Here is a 7933-nt window from a genome sequence, read left to right on the forward strand (position 1 = left end):
ATCAAACAATAAAAATCACAAGCTCTCATCAATGGAATATCTTAAAATATTCATCAAAATTTGAAATTTAAGCATGGGTTTTGTGGTACTCGAAGCAACGATCTCAAAAACATAAAAATTATCAAAAATCGAGCTAGATACATACCTTGATTAAGCTTGAATATGGCCGAACCTAGGTTTCTTTTCTATTTTTTTTGGTTATTAGCTTCGGCTATGGTGGAAGAAAATATGAGCACTTTGTTTCTTTTTTTTTTATGTTATAATATGTTATAATATGCCTTTTTATTTCATTTCCATTTTTACCCTTAATGAAATAATTATAATATGATATAAGCTAAGTCCATTACCGTCCAACACTATATATAATGGACTAATTTCATTATAACTACTCCCACTTAGAAAGCCATCAACAAATAAGCCCTTTACAAAATAAACTACCCACTTTTCAATTTACGCGATTAAGTCCTTTTATTTCATCGGACACCTAAACAACAAAATTAAATTAAGAAAATTTCACAGATATAAATTCACACAAAATAAACACAAAAAATAATTTTTAAATACTTTTTTGAATCGAATTCATAGTCCCAAAACCACCGTTCCAATTAGGGTCTAAATTGGGCTGTTACAAACAAACGCTTAAGTGTGGAGGTATTTCATAAACCATAATTTATACATGTTTTTTATCCCATGCTTAGCACATTTATGGATGGTTTATCCTTAGATTTGGTGAATTCGATGCTCCTAATTCTTTAATTTCATTTTTTATACTTAGGTGAGCATAGGAGAGTAAAAAGAGCGAGAAACAGGCCAAAAACAGAGAAAATAGACCCACATAGGAAATCAACATAGCCTGGGCTTCCTCACACGAGCGTGGCCCACAACCGTGTCCCTTTGGCAGGATCAAAGCATGACATACACGTGTAGACTACACGCCCGTGCCTATTCAACAGCCTTGACCATGGGCTGGAGTAATCGCACACGGGCGTGTCACACGTGCTTGTCCCTACCGAGCCCAAGTATAACCCTATTCAAAAAAGGCCAATTTTGAAGGCTCTTAGGCATTCTAAAGCCTATTTAAATACTTGATGAGGCACTTACGAAGGGGACGCAGAGTAGGAGGCAAGGAATTACTCAAGGGAAGCCGATTGGTCCATCTCAGAAGCCAGATTCATCATCAAGACTGAAGATCTCCCTTCAATTTCCATTCAGGGGTTTTGGGTTTTCTTTATGTTTTGTATTCATTATTCTTCTGAGATATTTTCTTCTATAATTATGAACTAAACCCCCTAAATACCTAAGGGGAATGAAACCTAAGACGGATCTTGTTATTATTATCTGAATTGTATGATAAATATTTGACTTGTTCTTAATTAAGTGTTCTTAATTCTTGTTTTAATATTCTAGGATATTGATTCAAGTTAATGCTCTTATACAGAGGAGCAATAGACCCTGTCTAAGAGTAAATTTGTCATAATTAAGTGGAGTTGATTGCATGCCTAGAGATAGGGTGATAAGATTTTACTGGATTAGGGTGAAACCTAATAAGGGGATCCATAGATCGAGTTAATTCAACACTAGGTGTTAATTAGAAAGAGATTTCAATTAATCAACCTAGGGTTAGACGTTATTAGTCTCGAGAGATATAATAATATAACTTAGGGATTTCTATAGATCAAGTCTAATGAATAAATTGTCTGATTTAGAGTCAAATAACAAGGAAGTCTAGGTGGATTTTTCCTTGGGTATTGTCTTAATCAATCGAATTTTCCCAAAAGCTTTTCCCCAATTTCTCTCTGTGCACTCTTAGTTTAGTTAATTTAGATAAAAAAATCCCTTAATTTTTAGGTTAGATAATAAAAAGAAAGTAATTACTAGTACTATTGGCTCCTTTGGGTTCGACAATCCAGTCTTGCTAAAGCTATACTACTGTTCGATAGGTACACTTGCCTTTATCGTGATAATAGTTAGTTTCAAGAACGATTAATTATAAATTTTTAAAACCTGTTGCGAATATCACGTATCACCTTTCACAAATCGTCGATAATAACTAGCAAGTCCCAGAAAACTGCAGACTTCAAAAACATTTCTCAGAGGCTTCCAATCTAGAATAGCTAAAATTTTGCTCGGATCATGTAACAGATTAATTTAGACCTAGTCGGAACAATGATTTCGAGTCCACGTAACCTATTCTGAAAAAAATATTTTAATATTATTTTTCTGTATCTGTGATATGTTAATTTTTATCTGCGAAGTTTTTGTGATTTAATTTGTTTGTTTCTGTGCTTAATTATAAAAAAGAATTTAATCGCATAAAAAGGTGAAATTAGCATGCTACATGTTTAATGTATGTATTTGAAATGGCTTTGGACTAATAGGTCCTTATGTGGTTATTTGACCATGCAATGTATTAAATGACTTTGTTGGACATTAGTAAATGGTTTATTAATATTTAAATGCAAGGGTATTTTAGTAAAAGGGTTAATATATGTTGTTTAATAAAAACAAAACATAAATGGCCATGCAAAATTTACCTCTTGGCCGATTATGAAGGAGAAAAGAAAAAAGCCATTGAAATATTTTTAGATTCGCCACTTGCATGCTGAAATTGTAAGTTCATTCGAGCTCAGTTTTTGATAATTTCTAAGTTTCTGTGATCGTTGCTTCGTGTTCGTCAAAACCCATGTCTGGATTTCTGTTTCTGTTGAAGATTATGAAATGTGCCATTGATGATTATATGAGCTTTGTAATGTTTTTATATGGATTATGAAAGATATATGTGAGATTAGCATGCTTTGTTCTTGAATTTTTGATGGAATAGAGATATTCGGGCTAATTTATGAAAATGAGGTTTTGAATGACTAAATTGTGAATTAAATATGTTATTTGGGCTTGTATGGGAGCTATGTATATTCGACCAAGCTATAGTCTTGGTGAATTTTGCATATTTGTGATTTTGTGAAAAATGGGCTAAATTGTCAAAGTGTGAAATTGTAAGGGCTAAAATGCAAAGTGCCCTAAATATGTTCTCATGGATTATTTTAAATGAAATGAATGATTGAATGGTTGAATTTGAATTGTATTAGATCAAGAACAAAGAAAATCAGACTTAGATCGAAGGAAGTCCAAAATAGTCGAATAGTCGACTCGTTTTCGTCCAAATTAGTACGAGGTAAGTCAAATTACAATTACGTGTTAAATTGACTAAATTTTGTGCATACAAACTATAATCTATATTGGACGGCCTTGAGAGCCTGATGAATAAATATCGAGTAAACTCCGATAAAATGCGAGTATCTGAAAGGCTCTATATGTTTCTAAAAGAACGTTGACATTGATCTGAGATATCGTGTAAGACCGTGTTTGGGACACAGGCCTCGATTTGAGATTTACGTGTAAGACCATGTCTGGGACATCGAAATTGTATCTGATTTCGTGTAAGACCCTATCTGGGACAGAGGCATCGATACTAAATTATATGTAAGACCACGTTTGGGACGTTGGCATTGTACTCGTTTATGAGTATCTCTATCGTTTCTAAACCGTCTGATGATAGAGTGAGAGATATGGGAATGAATATATGACATGTATAATCTATACAGGTACGTTTTTATCGTACTAAATTTCTGAATATGAAAGACACTATTTCTGTGAAATAATGAATGCATAGTATGTACGAAATCATGGAACTGAAACAGGACATGTATACAAGAAAATTAGCATAGTTAGGCTCATGAACTATTCTGTGAAATGGCTATGAATTCTTACTGCTGATTTGTACATTATATGCTTTAATAGTTAAACCAATTGTATTTGGCCTACTAAGCTCTTTGTAGCTTACTCGGTGTGATTTCTATCTGTTTTACAGTTATCGTAGCTACTAAAGGCTCGGGGATAGTTGAGGAATTGTCACCATACTATCGAACTCATTTTGGTACTTTTGAAAGTGTAAATATTTTCAAGTATGGCATGTATAGGCTAGAATGTCTATGTATTTGAGCTTTGATATGCATATATGTTATGCCATGAGAGTTGGCTAGCAAATGGTATGTTTGTGCTTAGTTTTGGTAAATGGTTTGTGATGCCAAATTGTGTATACTTGTAATGGTTATATGGCCTTGTATGTGATAGTCATTTTGAAATGTGCCAAGTTGAGGAAATGGTAAGTTTAAGCATGAGTTAGAAGGTGCCATAAGTGAGCTATGAAATGGGCATTTTGGCATATTGTTGTAATAAGATTTTAATGTGTTTTTGTATGGATTTGAATATGTTATTGATTGATGATGATTTAGTTATAATGAAGCATGTTTTAATTATGGAATTGGTTGAAAATTTTGGTATAAATGTTGTTTAATATTGTTTGTAGCAATGACCCAAAAATGGGTGGCAAGTTGGCTTAAACCAAGCCTGCATTGTGCCACAGGTCAAGGAACACGATCGTGCCTTGTGGCTGTGTATACAAAGCAGTAACCTCTTAAGATCACACAGTTAAGACACATGGGCGTGTCATATGGCCGTGGGCTTAAGTTAGTAGCCAACTAAGTATCACACGGCCATCGCACACAGCCGTGTCTATTGGCCGTGTGTAAAAGTTAGTATCTATACTTTGCTTTGGCACGGCTAGACCTCATGGGTGTGTCTGGTACCCGTGTAAGGCACACGGCTTGATCACATGGGCGTGTGACCTCAATAGAATTGAAAAAATTTTCTAAGTTTTGAAAATTCTGAATGTGTTCGGTTTTGTCCCGACCTTTCTAAAAGTATGTCTTAGGTCTTAGAGACCTCTACAAGGGATGAATTGTTGGTTTGCTTATGCATAATTATTATGTGATATCTGTGATTCTATATTGATCTGTAATGTTCTGTTCGTTTGGTAATGCCCGTTACCTATTCCGGCGACGGTTACGGGATAGGGGTGTTACAAATCAACTCATATACCTGATGCTGGCACAATGAGTCCCATGTAACATCTCAAAATAGGGCCTTGTCGGAACAGTGGTTTTGAGAGCACAAATCTGACGTCGAAATATTTGTTTTATGAATATTATGAGGTCTAGAATATGAAAATATGCATGTGGTAAAGTTTCATGAAGAAATTCTATGAGTAGGTGTCCAATTGGAAAATAAGGACCAAATTGAATAAATTTCAAAACTTGGATTCTAGAAGCAATTTGTATGAAATTGCTTTGGAAATTAATTAGAAGTCCTTAAAGAGTAATTTTCCCAATTTCTAAGTTTTTGGACAAAAATGGGCATGTATGGAAAAATTTGGAAGTTTAGTAAGGAAGGGCATTTTAGTCATTTGGTAATAAATCAAATAAAAAGGGAAAATGAAGGCAAATTCACTCATCTTCTTCCTATAGCTACCAAAATTTCAAGGGTTCCATAAGCTAGGGTTTTCAACATTTTCAAGCTCAATAGTAAGTGCTTCCTAGCCCCGTTTTTAATGTTCTTCATATTTTTGAAATCCAGGTAGCTTACTTTCTTCAATTCTACCCATATTTCATGCTAGGGTTCATGTTTAGAGAACTACCCATGAATGAGATGCTTGTATTTCGATATTTTATAGAGGAGTATAAGAGTTTAAAGAATGGTAAACAACTTTTACTAAGTGGTTTTTCATGGAAATGGCTTAAAGGACTAGATTGTAAAATTTGTAAAAAGTGGGTAGAAAAATGTGAAACAATGGAAAATGTGGACTGCTATAAGAATGAAAAATATTTGACTAGGCTTTGGTAACCAGGAAATTTCATGCATTTCATTATACGAGCCTAGGGACTAAATCGTAAATAATGTGAAAGGTTAGAGGCAAAAAGGTCATTTTGTCCGGGGTTGAAATTTAGGCTCGAAAAGAATAATGTGAGATATTGATAAATTATTTTTATTATTATAGACCCCGAGGAACAAATTTCGGAGGTCGATCGAGGAAAATGAAAGGTTTCGGAATAATCGTGTAACGCCTCAAAAATCCCGAAATCTTGAATTTTCTCTTTTTCTTCAATTCAGATAAAAAGTGTGCTTAGTATTCATGGTTAAGTGTTAATTATGTGATAGTAGGTCTCGGTTAAGGATTGAGTTCAAACCTAGGAGTAAAGGAAATTAGAGGTTAATAATTAAAAGAACCCTAATGGCAAGTAGGTGGGCTTTTTGAATAAATGGAAGAATTGGACACAAGGAAGCCTTGTGGTGGAGTGGCAAGTAGCGTCACATATAGGCAAGGAGGTAAGGGGTTCGAATCCCTCCTTGCTCAAAAGAGGGATTTACTTTTGCTTAAGATGTGGACAGAGGTGGCGTTGAATATGAACTCTGCAGGGGATGATAAGAGGAGAAATTTGAAGAAGGGATTAAGGAGTTATCAGGGAGAAAAATAAGGAGATGATGAGTGAAGAAGAGGCGGAGCCGAATTGGGAATTTGGGCATGAGAAAATCGGTTATAGTGGTTATATATAGGTGCCAAATGTAACACCCTTAACCCAAATCATTCACCGGAATAGAGTTACGTAGCATTACCGGAGTTACCGATTTATTTATTAGATATTTTATTTCATCTAACATTCATATTTGGAACCAATTAAAATCAACCATATTGTCCCTTAAACATACTTATTTTTCTCGACATGTTTTACTTGAATTTATTACTCGTCTTAATATACTTAATTTCATTGTATCCACTTATCAAAGATAATCACATATTGACATATCATGATAAATATCATTCTCTTGCGATTTCTTCATAAACATAAATCAGGTAATTCATTATATCGATATTTCATGCATTTAAAAATAAAATTCTTGCAATTTTATCCTTATTTCCAGCCGTTATTCTCATACAAATTGATAACAACCCATGTATTCTATAAAATATCAGAATTTTTCATAATTTTAACACTTTTCAATTTAATCCTTAAAAAATATTTTTCCCGATCTTGAGCTAAATTAATAATTTTATTCAATTTTACAATTTTAAATAATAAAATAATCTATTTCATGCAAAGTGGTCATTTCTAACATTTTTACAAATTGCCCATAAATTTTACTTTTATTCAATTTAGTCCCTGAGCCTAAAACATGCAAATTAGCTATGCTAGCTGAATATTCATACATATTTTCCTCCTCCTCCTCTCCATTCCACATCCTTAGTTTATATAATATGCTTATAAGTAACATTATCTATAATTTCACTATTTACTTATATGTATATTCAAAGCTGTCCATTTGAGTCACAGTAACTAAATTATTTATATCTTGAGCTAAAAAACTTAAAATTAAGATCAGTTAATTTTACCTTAAACTATACTCACATTTCTTCATACCATAAAATTTTCAGAATTTTTGGTTTAGCCAATTAGTACAATTTATTCATTAAAGTCTACCCTGTTTTGTTATTTGACAGTTCTGCCCACTCTTTACTAAAGTTTAATTATCTATTTAAACAGAATTCAAATGATGTTATAATTTGTTTCTTATAAAAATAGACTCATTAGGGAATCCAACCATATAAATTATGTCCAAAAATTATTTTTTTATAATTTTTAATGATTTTTCTAAGTCAGAACAGGGGATCTCAAAATCGTTCTGAACCAGTCTCACAAAAATATAAATATCTCAGAATACAGAATTCTTTTACTTTCTCTATTTCTTTTATATGAAAATATACTCAATAATATTTAATTACATATCACACTAAGCTTCAAATTCAATTTCTACCATTTTTGGTGATTTTTCAAATTTAGCCTATTGCTGCTGTCCAAAACTACTTTAGTGCAACATATTGATTACCAAGTTTATAACACTCTTATTTCCATTCTCTACCATATTTCCCATTATTTTCTCTCATTTCCATTCACTAATATATCAAGAACATGGATCCTTATATAAGAAAACTCTATCTTAACATCATTTTCATGCTTTTGATATTACCTTACATGAGAAA

The sequence above is a fragment of the Gossypium hirsutum genome, chromosome A01 (assembly GCF_007990345.1).
Source record: "Gossypium hirsutum isolate 1008001.06 chromosome A01, Gossypium_hirsutum_v2.1, whole genome shotgun sequence".
NCBI classification, from domain to species: Eukaryota; Viridiplantae; Streptophyta; class Magnoliopsida; order Malvales; family Malvaceae; genus Gossypium; species Gossypium hirsutum.